This window comes from Pinus tabuliformis, chromosome 1_1 (genome assembly GCF_031772625.1).
Source record: "Pinus tabuliformis cultivar Carrire ecotype Pingquan chromosome 1_1, CPIR1, whole genome shotgun sequence".
NCBI classification, from domain to species: Eukaryota; Viridiplantae; Streptophyta; class Pinopsida; order Pinales; family Pinaceae; genus Pinus; species Pinus tabuliformis.
Window position 1 is genome coordinate 708,980,943 of NC_142297.1, and position 13,612 is coordinate 708,994,554.

Below are 13,612 nucleotides of genomic sequence, written 5' to 3' on the forward strand. Positions count from 1 at the left end.
GGTTATTATTAATTTATTAATCCCTGTTTAGACAGCTTTTATGGTTATATTTTAACCGGGGCAGGAATATATAATACTTTGGGGATTTTTTAATATATTTACATATTACGAGAAGGGTAAATGTTTATTGGGGATTTATATAATATGTGTTAAAATTAATATGGCTATGAAATGGAAGCGCCAAGTAAATGTTAAAAATTTACATTAAACTTAGGCTAAAATGGAAAAAATGGGTTTTTAGTTGACATTATGTATTTTCCTAAGTAAAGTAGGAATTTACTTAAGGAAATGAGTTTATGAAATGAAATAAATGATTAATGGACGATTCTAAGTACTTAGGCTCCTAAATCATTGGGCCGAGGGTCCGGTCCCTCCAAAAGTCAGAAAAATGCTCTAAGCCCCTTTGATGTTCAAAGACCTTAATACTTTAGGGGGAATTAGTGAAATCTTTAGGGAAAATGTGAATGGAAGTTAGTTATTTAACCTTGTCATGCTTAAATTGCATCAAGTATTATGTCTGCCTTGCACTTGTGATAGAAGTAAAAGTTAACGAATTTAGAAACATGTTCCATCACAAGTATCATTCTACAACACCATCTACTTACTCTACCTACTTTAACCTAGCATTTTTTCCTTCTTTATTTGGGTGCACTTAGACTGGCAAACCCTTATCAATCTTCTTTTTCTTTACATAGCAAGCCTACCTAAGTCTACACTTATTACATCCAAGGGCTCAGATTACACTGTTGAGCTCCTTTTTATTTACTCTACCTATCTACTTATCTGCCAAGATTACACTGTTTGGTCAGATTTTTTATTCTCTATCTCTAAAACATGAAATTCAAATATGAATGAGCCAAGTTTAAGTTGTTTGACTCTTCATCAATTGTGGCATGAGTTAACAAGCTGCACACAATGCTTATTACAGAAAATGAAAAGTAGTGGCATTTAGACTTGCACACTTTCCTGGCCTATTTTTATTTGGGGTTCATTTCTTTCAATTTTTTCCCATTTTATTCTTTTTACCCTTTGATTTTTCTTTTAGGGTATACCCTCTTTACATTTTTTAAATTTTTTAATTTTTTGAGAATATGGAAAACCTTTGCAACAAGAAAAGGTATGAACATATTACAGAGTCCATCAAGTCAATCATGAAATATGACACCTATTGGTATAGGAGCATAACAGTCTCCACGCCATCTACTCCCGACAACTTCTTGGGATGGATTAATGTTTGTAAAGAAATAGGAAGAAAAGACCTTCGAAAGACCCCATGATCATTCCTGGCCCCAAAGACCAGAATCTTAGTATATGTATTTATATTTTCAATCTCAGGTTATAGCTTGTCTTTTGGTTTCGGATTTGGTTGAGTTTCCCCAATGACCGGTCAATCCAAATTTCAGTTTTTCATGTAATCCCCTGTTCAAAAGGCAATACAACTTTCACTCCACCAAAAAAAGGTCTCAAGGAGAAAGTAATGCTTCTTAGATGGATTGAGACAAAGCATAGACTTGAACAAAGATTGCAAGTTGTACTATTGTTGTTATAACATAATTAACCGTACTTGCACTTCTATAATTATAGTTCCTTAATAGCATCTACAAGTGCATTTCACAACTCAGTATAAAATAGATGTATGACACCATTTAAAATGCTTTGTTTAAAAAAGCACAAGCAAAATTCAATTCTATTCAATCAGCAAATACATACAAACAAGACAACTTACAGTTAAATAGGCACACATGGTATTAAACCGCTGCCTATTTCTCTAATGTGTTTTACAAAGCCAAGTATTCCCCACTAAACAAAATTCTGAAACAAGCAGCAGCACATTTTTAAGACAATCTAAAAGAAAGAAGAACTCTTATACTGACAATATTAACAGTGCAATTCCACTGGATTTCCCTTGAATTTTTTTAATAATATATATCACCAGCCAACTTCCTACTGGACAGATCCGTAGGGAATCTGCAACAAGCCTTCACATTGAGGAATTGAAGCTAAATTGCATAGCAAGATAATCCTGAATTTGACATCGTCGCAAGACTATATTTTAGAAGAAACAGTTTTATTAACAAAGTCACAGTCTGAAACAATAGTTCATTGGTTCGAAAACAGAATGTATCAATCAGGTAACATTGCCGTGACATACTTAGAAGACATCTTATAGCTGTGACAGATACACAGCTGCTGAAACATCTGGGCTTGCACAATATTGATACCTTCTTCTAGAACTGATTTTCAATTTAGTGTCTGGGAAATGTTGTCACTTGTTTAGTCAAAACATTCAACAGCATCAAACTTAATCATATGATTACTAACATCTAAACAGCCTTGATATAATATTTATAAAATCAGTCATGGCTCTAAAAGACTGAAACTTTCATACATTATTTGGATTTTGCCCTGTTCCACATTACTTCATAACCTTGAGTTTCTATCTTTTATTATTTTTGTACATCCTACTTGACAAAGCCTTCAAATATTGACCAGTAAATATTTAGTACTCGAGGCTCTAATAAACAATAGGGCATGAAGCACAAGTTGTAACAGTTGTAGAGTCTAGACACAATCCAAAATTCTATTATTACATTTCCTTCTAGTATGCAAAGTGTCCAAGGTGCAGATTCATTAACAAAAGAATACAATACATGAACAGAAAAACATAAAATAACTCACCACACATATCTTTACCCATCTCCATCTTGAAGCACCCTTCATCAACCCAGCTCTTTGTGAAAATTCCTCAACAAGAATCCCTACTGTAGCAACTGATGATATTACTCATATTCGTTAAATTCCTTTAAACAAATTACTTCTTGTTTCCTACAGCAAATATCGTAATACATACACTGCAGTCTTCACTTAATTAAATATTATGTGGAAACAAGAGACTGAGCAAAAAAGAAAATACAACACAATTGACAACAATATTTTTGGACAAATGTCCCCAGAAAAACCCAATGCGGGAAAACTGGTGCAGCAGATCTGAGGGTTTATTATTATTAAGCAATAGCAAATTCTAAATACCTCTCGGATTATTCAGTTACAAAGAGAAATATTGGCAGAAAGATTTGTGAGATTACCTCACACAATCACTGAGAAAATCTCGGCTGATCCGGACACTGAATGAAGTGCCTCTGGCAAGCCCTATGCTGCCTCTGCACAGTCCTCACGCAGTCCCTGCATCAACCTCTCTAGGCACTGGGTCACCCAGTCTACTGATCAATTTGTTGCCCGGAGTCTCTGCTCTCAGCCTCCTAGTCTCACACCACGGCTCCCGACTTCTGAAACTGACTCTCCCCAGCAAAATCTCGAACTCTCTCTTACCCTCTGCGCTGCCTCTTCGTGGCCCTGCGTCAGCCTCTACGTCTGGGCTACTGGATCACTCTTTGCCTCTTTTTGCTAATGATTCTCCGGCTGAGAAAATCTCTCTCTCCGGATGTTATCCCTGCCCCTCAACTGCAAGAAATCTATTTGATCAAAATTTCCTCCTAAGAACTTCTCACTTCAGAAATTTGATCCCTTGATCTCTCAGTGTGTTTTCCAAATGACCCTCAAGCTCCCTTAAATAATCTTCTTGTTGGCATTCAACGGCCCAAATTAAAAGTTAATCAATGGCTAAGATCATTTTAGCTTGATCCTTGTCTTCTTCTAGAAGTTACACCCACAATTAGATTAATACTCATTAATATTTTTAATTTCCTAAGTTTAGACTAGAGTCCCATTAAAAAATATTAATTATTTTAATAAAATCGTCTCTGGGTGGAATTTCCCAAAACGCTTTTTGGGTTCTTTGGAATACATGTGCCCAAGCCTCCCTGCAAAATTTGAGGCCTAGAGCACATCCGATGCTACCCCAAATCAACACTCTTTCCCCAGGAATCTTGATGATCCAATATGGAGTCCACTCCTCAATAACACCATACCTAACAGCAAAACAACATGGTTGACATCCAGAAAATTTTCACAGCCACATTAATCCTTTCACATACAGTGGCCTCACATGAAAGCCTCACAATGCACAAAGTTTTGGAAAGTTTCGGATGCAGTGAGAATCTGCAGTTTCGTGGCTAGGCAATCCTTCACTTGGGTCCAAGATTTCACATAATGATTATAAACTTGACCAACATGGTAAAACCTCATCAACCTTTGCCTATTATGATGTACTTTGAATGTTTCAATTAAAAAGGCAATGGACAATCAGCTTCTACAAACTCAGTTTTCTCTAGATTCAAATCCAGAACTACAATTTTGTCTAGAATAGTTCTTTCTAATCAAAATGTCTTTTAGTCTTTAGTGATGAATTTCCCTGTACCATGGGGCCTAGGCCACAAGTTGTGCTGGTGAAGAATCCTTTCTCGTAAAATCAAAATTCCTCAATGAATAACTTGGAATGCCTCAGTGACAGGGCAAACTAGACCAACAGCAGATTTGAGTTCATCTTCTGCCTTTCCTGTAAAATCAGAAGTCCTGAATGAATGGAATGCCTCACTGACAGGCAGGACCAGACCCACACCTGATTTGAGTTCATCTTCGGCCTTTGTTGTAAAATCAGAAGTCCCGAATGAATGGAATGCCTCACTGACAGGCCAGACTAGACCCACAGCCGATTTGAGTTCATCTTCTGCCTTTCTTGTAAAATCAGAATTCCTTAATGAATATCTTGGACTGACTAAGTGACAGGGCAAACTAGACCCACAGCAGATTTGAGTTCATCTTCTGCTCCCTGTACATCAATTTTCCAGCATAAAATTCATGCACGTCACCATTGTATTAATTGAAACAGTTGCATATATCAACAAGATAGGCAACTTCCAACAAAATGTAAAGCAAAGCTACATTCTTACAAATGAAGACAAATATGATGATGGAAAACAGGGATTACCAAACTGATGTTGACACTACTAGCAACCTTTGCACCAACATTGTTTGCATCATATTTACAAGTACCATTTTTAGCTGTGTAAGGATAAGCTTCATCAATGTCAAGCCCTTCGTTAAATATACTCAAATGCTTTGGATGGCAGGCCACCAGTGCATCCAAAGTTGTTAAATGCATTCGCAGTCAATCAACTGTTATTCAGACAGGATAACGATATTTTTGTTGCCTGAGTATAGGCAGACTCTAGTGCTCCAGAAGTGCTGCAATATTCAATCAAGTTATCAACATGACATTGGTCTACCAGAGTTCTCAGTGACTCACAGATTTGGTCGTTTCTCCATAAGCAAATTTTTGTAAAACTAATTAACATGAAGTTGAGCATCTATTTGAATGTCCAGCAGGATCCACACTTGAATTGGCCATTGAAGAGACTCGTATGCTTTCTTCTCTCCAATCTCTGTTACAGTAGTCCAATCAAACAATGACATTAAATAGTACATCATAATTATTTTTATGATTCTTCACATTACAATTATACCAAAGAAGGAAGATTGATCCAATCATACAAGAAAGTTGAAAAAGCGTATCTAGGGACAAAAACATTATATTAGCCTTCAGGTGCAAAAAATCTAATATTTCACATTCAGTGTTTACCAATGCCTTGAATTTCTGAAATAAAAAACAGGTTGCCTTAAAATAGGCACAGATAGAGCTCATGGAAGACAAGACCAATCTACTCCACTATACGGTATATCCACAATAGAAGCCTCTAAACAGAATTGTATACTTTGTATGACTAGACAAAGTCAGTAAGACTGAAATACACACATAACGAGGCTTTGAAGACTTTCATTACTTGCAATGAGTTTATTAAGAGTATTATTGTATTAAGGTTACCTTCGCAGCTATGTTGCAGGAAACGCAACGCTCACCCTCCCTCCCCCAGTACCAGGGATGTTTCAATACAAAAATTTTGAAATGCATTTCAGGCACTGTACAGCGATTTCAGACCATACAATGTGCACATGTGACTGACGATTTTGCCTTAGACCAGTGTTATAAGGACCAAACTAAACCGATCGATTCAGACCGGTCCGACTGTTTTGAGGCAAAAACTGGTTCGAACCAGTGACCTGAACTGTTTTTGTCCAGTTCGGTATGTTAAAGCCACATAGAACACAACAAGTGGGGCCTGTTTTGCTTTTTTCCTTTTAATGTTTGTCTTAGTTGGGCACTAATCCATAATAGCTGCGTAATATTCAAACATATGGCCCCACTATTGCTATGCATTTCATGGTAATGTTAAAAATTTAAGTAAAATGATGAAAATGAAAGATACAGGAGAATATCAAAAATGAAAGATACAGGAGAATATCACTTAAATTTTTAACATTACCATGAAATGACTCAGGATGTTTGAAAGTAGTTTTGACCACATTGGATTTCATATGGAGAAAGTAGAATTTTAGATCTCACTCAAAATCCCGCAGACTTAACAGTTTTACAAGATTTCAAGATTTGGGGGATTGCAACGCTACATTGGATTTTTTCATGTACGAGGGTATGGAACTAGTATTTAATCAAGAACACCAAGCCCTCTATGTACCTTGATGTTAGTGGCAATTGTTGTTGAACTCCTCTATCATGAGCCTACTAAAAAAAATACCCATCACTCAAACAAAATCTTGACTTGACATGCTATGATTTTTCTATCTTATTTTAATGCTTAGAGGGTGATATTGATGATAAAGATCCCAATATAAGCAATGATTTTGATGATATGTAGGTATTTGTTGTAGCATAATTTTTTTTGGATGCTAGAGACCATGTGGAGCTTGTTTGCTGATGTATTTTCGGTTTAGAGATGGATTGCACTCAGTGCTATTTTGGTTATGTGCACCCTTACATGTTATATAAATGAGAACTTTTGTTTATTTGTGTATAAATGTTTTGGATTCATATGGATATGTTTTTGTTTAAAATTTGAATGCTTGAAGTGTTTTTGGTTCACTAGTTTTTTGGTCCAGTTTTTTTACCGGTTTTCGTACGGTTCTGACTGATCGCTGATCCAGGGGGTCTACCGGTTCAATGACTCGTCCGGTTCTAATAACTATGCCTCGGACCCACAAAAATTGTTTATTAATGGTTTAAAAATAATTTTATTCAGTTAGTTTATTTTAATAATATTTTTTTGGAGATTTCTAGAGAAACACAAGACTGACTTTCATCCTCTTTGGACACATGTAACAAAGGTTTCCAAAATAGTAGGTGGCGGTGCATGGGAATGGATATGAAATCTGTGTCATAAACCTTACAAGGGCTTTTCAAAGTTGCAGGGAAGCACTCTGTCCCCCCACCCTCTCCCCCTCTCAAACCCGTTCCCAAAGTGTGCTCCGGGTGGAAGCGCATGGGGGGATTGCAATGTTTCCATTGGATTTTGTCATGTACTAGGGTATGGAACATGAATTTAATCAAGAGCACCAAACCCTCTATAGGGGGACACTCCCAACAATCAAGAGCACCTAGGGTACTAGGGTATGGAACTTGTATTTAATCAAGAGCACCAAGGTCATTTGACTATACAGGGGACTCCCAATAAAGCACGAGACAAGAGATCAAAAATTTCTCGTGGCAAGAGGGTCAAGCATTAGATAATAAATTTATTTGTCTTTTTCTAGTTTCTAGTACTTCTTATAACTATTGACTTTTCATATTTATTATGGTATTTTTTGTAAACAATATATGACAATTTAAGTTTGAAGTTTGAAGTTGGCATTTATAACTCACTGGTAATGAATTATGAATATGATGCTTCGTGAAAGTTGAAAGTTGAAATATTTCATTTCATGTTAGATATTCTTTGTTATCGTTTGGTTATTTGGTAATGGTAATGGTTACAAGTACAAGTTACAACTTTAGTGATCAATGATGATAAATGTTATATATCGAATTTTGAAAGCTTGAAACTTTAAGATTGATGAATCATGAGACTCGATATGTTGTATGTTACTAACTTGTGGACGTGGTTGATGAAGATTATAACTTCTAGATAATTGATGTTATATGGTTCAATCCATGTTTTTATGCTTTTTATATCTTATTCATCATTCTACATGCTTTTATTGACATATATGCATCAAAATATATAAAATATATATATCATATAGAAATTCGTTCCCAATTCGCTCCCAAACCTGTAGCTTTTGAAAATGTCGCTCCCTGCTCATGCTTCTGCTCCCAAGTAACCTTTACCAAAGAGTGAAGATACATTTTTTGCAGGAAAAGGGAAAGGGTGTGGATGTTTGCCCAAAGACAGTTGACCCTAAAGAAAGGAGGATGTATGAGATTGGGAAAGAAGAGGTTGATAGGCTTGAAAAAAGGCATGATCAACTTGCCAATGCTACTCTGCAAACTCCAAACATTGAGCCAAGGATTGTGCTTGAAGTAGGGAAGAGGAGAGCAACTTAACAACAACATGAACTAGCATCAAAAAATTCTAGGAGTCCATCAATTCAAGAGAGTAATCTAGCTAAAATGATCAATACTCAAGGGAGAGATAAGATAAGATAAGATAATTATATTTATGTCCAACTAATGAGCACAAAATAGGTCAAAGGGATTGTTGAGTACAGTGATGTATATACAAAGCGGGAGAACCAAACGATCTCCTATAAAAGATACAATGCATGAAGTAATCAACATCTAGCTCTAGCGGAGAAGATCCAAGACCTAATAGGTTTGAGGATCAGACCCTTCTCTCCTAACATCTGAGGCTGAATGAATAACGCTGAAGAAACTCAATAATGTCTGTTAGCCCGATGAAGAGCCGATGGCAAGTGCAGACTGTCCACTAAATCGTGTCCTAGGGAGGTTCACACGCTACTGAATGCTGGAGGACCTAGTCTGTCTCCTAGGAACGAATCTGAGACGGAACCACTGATGAGATCTTGTGTAGCAAGGTGAGGTCCCACGGATCCTCGCTGATCTGGAGTCTGGATACATACTGGTATCAATCTATGTCTTGGTGCCCCTGTCTGAAGGTAATACCCTAAAAAATGTCGTGATCCTCTGTGTGGGGTCTGGTCTGATGGGAGGCTGAAGAATATGCGCTCGGAACCTAAAAGCCTCCTACATATATAGGTCCGAACATCTCTAATCGGGGTACCTGAAAAAGTCGGCGAGGGTCCGAGAATCTCTGAACAAACAATGAAACCTTCCTCTGATCTCGTAGTAGACAAGGCATCCAAGGATGAAGTGCACCACGGCCTCCACTTCCTGTAAATGACATACTTGGCAAAGTTTGTCTAATCTATCCACCTGGTGGTCTGTCTCTACCCGAAGTCTATGAGAACCTACTCTAAATTGGCCTAGAGGAATGCGAAGAGCATGCATCCAGTGGTGAAATGTATATTGGGGTCGAACAATGAGCCCGTCTCTCAACTCCAAGAAGTGCTCAACATAGAAGGCCATCTTTGGGCGCAACCCTCCTGGAGGATTGACCTAGGTGACCTGGACGAACTGCCTGTAAATATCCTCCCTGATGATCTTGTTTAGCTCCTGTTTAGCAAGTAAAAGGAGACGATCCAACTGAATTCCCACTGACTCTAAGAGGTTTGAAACTCCTATAAACCAACATCTGGCTCAGCTTGAGGGGGTAGAACAGGCAATAGTCTCAGAAGAGCAATATGCCAAGTAAGGGTAACGGTCCCTACTCTTTATCGAGTCTGCCAAACCCTGGACACGATGCAAGAATGAAACCAATCTGAAAACCGTCTCAAGCCGAAAGGGCTGAGCTCCAAACTCTGCCAGGATGATGTGCTGTGGCACTGTCAGTTTGCACCTAATGATGCGGCGAAGAAGAAGAATCTGGACTCTCTCAACTGAAGCCCAGTCTGACTCAAGTAAAGACGGTCCCCAAATCTCTGAGCCATATAGAACAGTGGGACAAATCAAGGTGTCCATGAGGCTCATCTTGGACGAGATGTCCTAGAAGTGATGTCGAAAGCACTGTCTCTCGAGAAGGGCTAAGGATCCATATCCTTTGTTGATCCGAGGCTGAAGCGTTGGTCGCAAACTGAAGCAGGGACCTGAAAATTGCACCCCCAAGTATGTATACGTGCTGGTGATCTCAATCTCCTCCCCTCTGAATAGAAAGTGAAGGTCTGAGGTTTTCTTCACCCCATTGAAGATCATAACCTTGGTTTTACCTAGGGTGACCGTCAATTGTCGATGGTCACAGAACAAAACTAAGGCATCCAGCTGCCTCTGTAATCCTTCTGGGGATGAGGAGAGGAGGACCACGTTGTCAGCAAAGAGTAGAATAGATATCAGAACCTGGTGAAGAAGGCAGCCATCAGTGTCCTGGATATGCTCGTGTAGAAATGCTTCCAACTCATCAATATAGATCCCAAACAGGGTAGGGGACAGTGGACAACCCTATTTAACCCCAATAGTGCTTCGAATGAAATCAAACATCCCATGGGCTGCGTGAAGACGACCAAGAACGGACTCATATAGGCGCATAATAGCGGTCAATAGGGTTGCAGAAATGCCAATATCTCTGAGTCTCTGGAGCAAGGCCTCCCTCGGAATAGAGTCAAAAGCTTTCCGAAAATCTACGAAACAATAGTAGACTTTCGAAGAGCAATGTCGTGCCTCCTCAATCACGGCGCGAAGGGTGAAAATGTGGTCAATGGTCTGATGATCCGGTCGAAAACCTGCCTGTCCCCTAGCTCTGAGTTGTCTCTTATCAAGGTCACTGGAGAGCTTCCTATGTAGAACAGTAGCATCCAACTTCGAAAATGTGTGACCCACCATGATATCCCAAGGGCAAGGGCCATCTATGCTTGTGGTATCCCTTTCAATGTGGTTCAATCTCCTTATTGGCAAGACCTATTGAGGGCAATTAACACAGCTCCTCAAGGGTTCAAGGGGCCTAACTATAGAAAATTTGAATTGAACTGCTCAAAAAGGAGAAAGAGCTTGTTTAGGATGTCTTACCGCCAATTCATTCTTCATGGAGTAGCTCTTGGGTTAGCATCTACAGAACACAATCTGATATGACTCCTCTCTTTATAATCTGACGTGGCAAGGCTATGGAACCATTCAAATTGTAAAAAGTGAGTGTGAGGGATAGAGGTCCTGTTCTCAAGCATTTCCACCAGTCAAATTCTTCCCTAAGAATAATGGTTGCAAAATAGGAGAGGACCCAATTGGGTATTCTGCCTAAGAAAGTCTTAGCTATAAAATAGAAGGTTTTTGTGCTTGCATATGGAGTTTTGGACATGAACATCAGAAGCATGAGTTTTAAGAAAACGTGCAAGCTCTGACTGCAAACAAAATCTCGAAGATTGACCTGCATAATCAGATTCAAGGTTCGAAGGCATGAGTCTAAAGTTCAAAACTTAGAAGAGAATGAAACATGAATGGGGATTTGAAGCCAGAAAAAGGGAAGATGGATGCAGCACTTAAAAACAATCAACTCGAGTAACCAGTCAATGAAGATGATGCTGAGGGATGATCGTACCAATGCGGGTAGAGTGGAAGTGAGGAAAACTGAAGGTCAGATTCGTTCCATTTTTGCCCTCTATAACACCCACTTCATTATCGATATTCTCTGTGAGTTTTCTTGAATTTCATGTTTTAGTCGGTGAATTTTGGGTGGCAAGCCTGCCAGCGAATTTGAAACATAGAAAGACTTCTGCCCAAATACAAGGGAAATTTTGGTTTGTCTCAGAGAACTCAGATTGGTAAGATGCATATTACATTCCAAATAAATCATTAGCTCGAATATTTCCAGTATGTGTGCAAAAAAGTAATGGCAGACCAATAAAAAAAATCTAAAAAACATGAAAGTGAGGTTATCTCCGCAATGCAGAAAACATGGAACTACCTGACAGCACAACAGTCACCCCCACCCCCCTCAGTACCTACTGGTACATGACATAAGTACATACTTTTGTTTCTGTCGAAAAACAACATATGACCTGATGAATCAATACATGTATGTTTATAACGTATTCTAATCAAATTAAGTCATATGACTTGACTGGAGGATGATACCTAAACCCAGAATGCACCATACCCAGCAACTAGAAATCCGATCCTCTAACCCAAATCCGAATGGCCCAAGCCTACTTATAAACAAATGGGTATTACAAAAAGCCAAAAAAATCCATCTTTGGTTTTTCCGCATTGGGTTTTCTACAGTCATTCCGACAGACTTGAATTTTAAAAAAGTTTTTTAAATAAACATCTGAAGTGTGTAATTAGACCTGAGTAGAAACAAGAACACCCATTGTTCAGGTACAGCACAGATAAAGGCATTCAAACAGCGTTGTTCCTCTGCTTCATCTGTGATAGCTTCGTTTGGGGCCTTCCGCGCCATCTCAAAGAGCTCCACGAGCTCCTTTTCCATGACCGTAGATGAGCCCATTGCCCTGCTGCTGCTATTGCCTAAACCTAACCGACAGCCTCAGTATCAAAACCCTACCAACACTCAGAAACAAAATCTATCGCGGCATTGACGGTGCAAAAAGAACGGATGGGCACAAAGTCTATATATGTTTTGCGCTGAATGGAGAAAGCCAAAACCCTAAGAAACCGAAGATCGCACGATAAGACTGCATGAACCCCTTAGACGAAACCTGGTCATTAGGTGAAAGAGTAGTTATTGAATTCTATGTTCCTGCAAGCTATTGATTCTATTTTGAGACAATGCTCAAATTTAACGAAGCAGGTAGCCTCCATTGATTATTTAGGATTCTTTTTGGTTTTTTTTTCGCTGTGCATAATCGAGCGCTAGTCAGCCAGGGCACTTGTGATCGTCCACATTAGTAGAGAAGGCGGAGAGGCTAAATGTTCTCTCCATGTAAATTTTTAAAACTAGCAATTGTTCCAAAAGGTATTTTTAAAATTAGCGATTGTCCCAAAAGGTACAAAGAGAGGCCGATAGGGATATTAAATTGGAATTGTTGAATTTTTATAAAAGAATTAATTGGTTTGTCGAAAATTTTCTTGGACTGGATCATTGGGCAATAATTTTTTTTAGATGTTTTGTTTATATCTATATTACAAAGAACACATTGAATGTCTTTTTTTCATTTTAGAGTAAGTTAATTACCCAAAATCAAGAGGTTAATACCCAAAATCAAGAAACCTTTATAGATGGCCAAGCATATACAAAGTTTGCTAGTGATGAAGGCAATAACCACCATGACTATCCTGTAGAAAGTCAAAACATAATATTAGAAAACATGTTGATATGTTGTTATTAAAAAGTTAATTCCATTAGAAACCATGATATTATTATTATATTTTGTAAAGAATAATATACATATATAGAATGATACTACATTGAAAGCCATAATTGTATAGTGCGATTAGAAAGTCAAAATATAATATTCTTAAACCAATACTTATTGTATTCAGAAGTGATTTTTAAAAATTTGAATTTATTAACCATTTAAAATAATAACCATAAATTGATTTATTTTATTATAAAAATATATATTTATAATTATTTTGATGGGGTGTTTGCAAGATGAAAGGTGAAGAGGTGATGTGATCTCACCCACTTATATGTATGTAAGATAGGGAAGCGTGCTACTTTAAGACTTCAACTATTCTAGATTCAGATTTATGATTTAGGGGATCAAATTTTGTGATGGCACTTTAAGATTTTAACTATTTTAGATTCAGGTTTATTATTTAGAGGGATCAAATTTT

General features: G+C 37.9%; 1 long non-coding RNA gene across 2 annotated transcripts; it reads right to left on the reverse strand.

Annotated features, from left to right (window-relative positions):
• Nucleotides 1–2,552: 2,552 nt before the first annotated feature.
• On the reverse strand, nucleotides 2,553–12,623 carry LOC149215486 (uncharacterized). Of its 2 annotated transcripts, XR_016250492.1 has the most exons (4): nucleotides 12,160–12,623; nucleotides 4,889–5,342; nucleotides 3,087–4,729; nucleotides 2,553–2,771 (listed from the first exon to the last, which is right to left on the reverse strand). It is a non-coding gene; the product is annotated as an uncharacterized LOC149215486 (long non-coding RNA). The 2 variants fall into 2 exon arrangements; XR_016250493.1 differs by lacking the exons at nucleotides 2,553–2,771; nucleotides 3,087–4,729 and having other exon boundaries at nucleotides 4,765–5,342.
• Nucleotides 12,624–13,612: the final 989 nt, after the last annotated feature.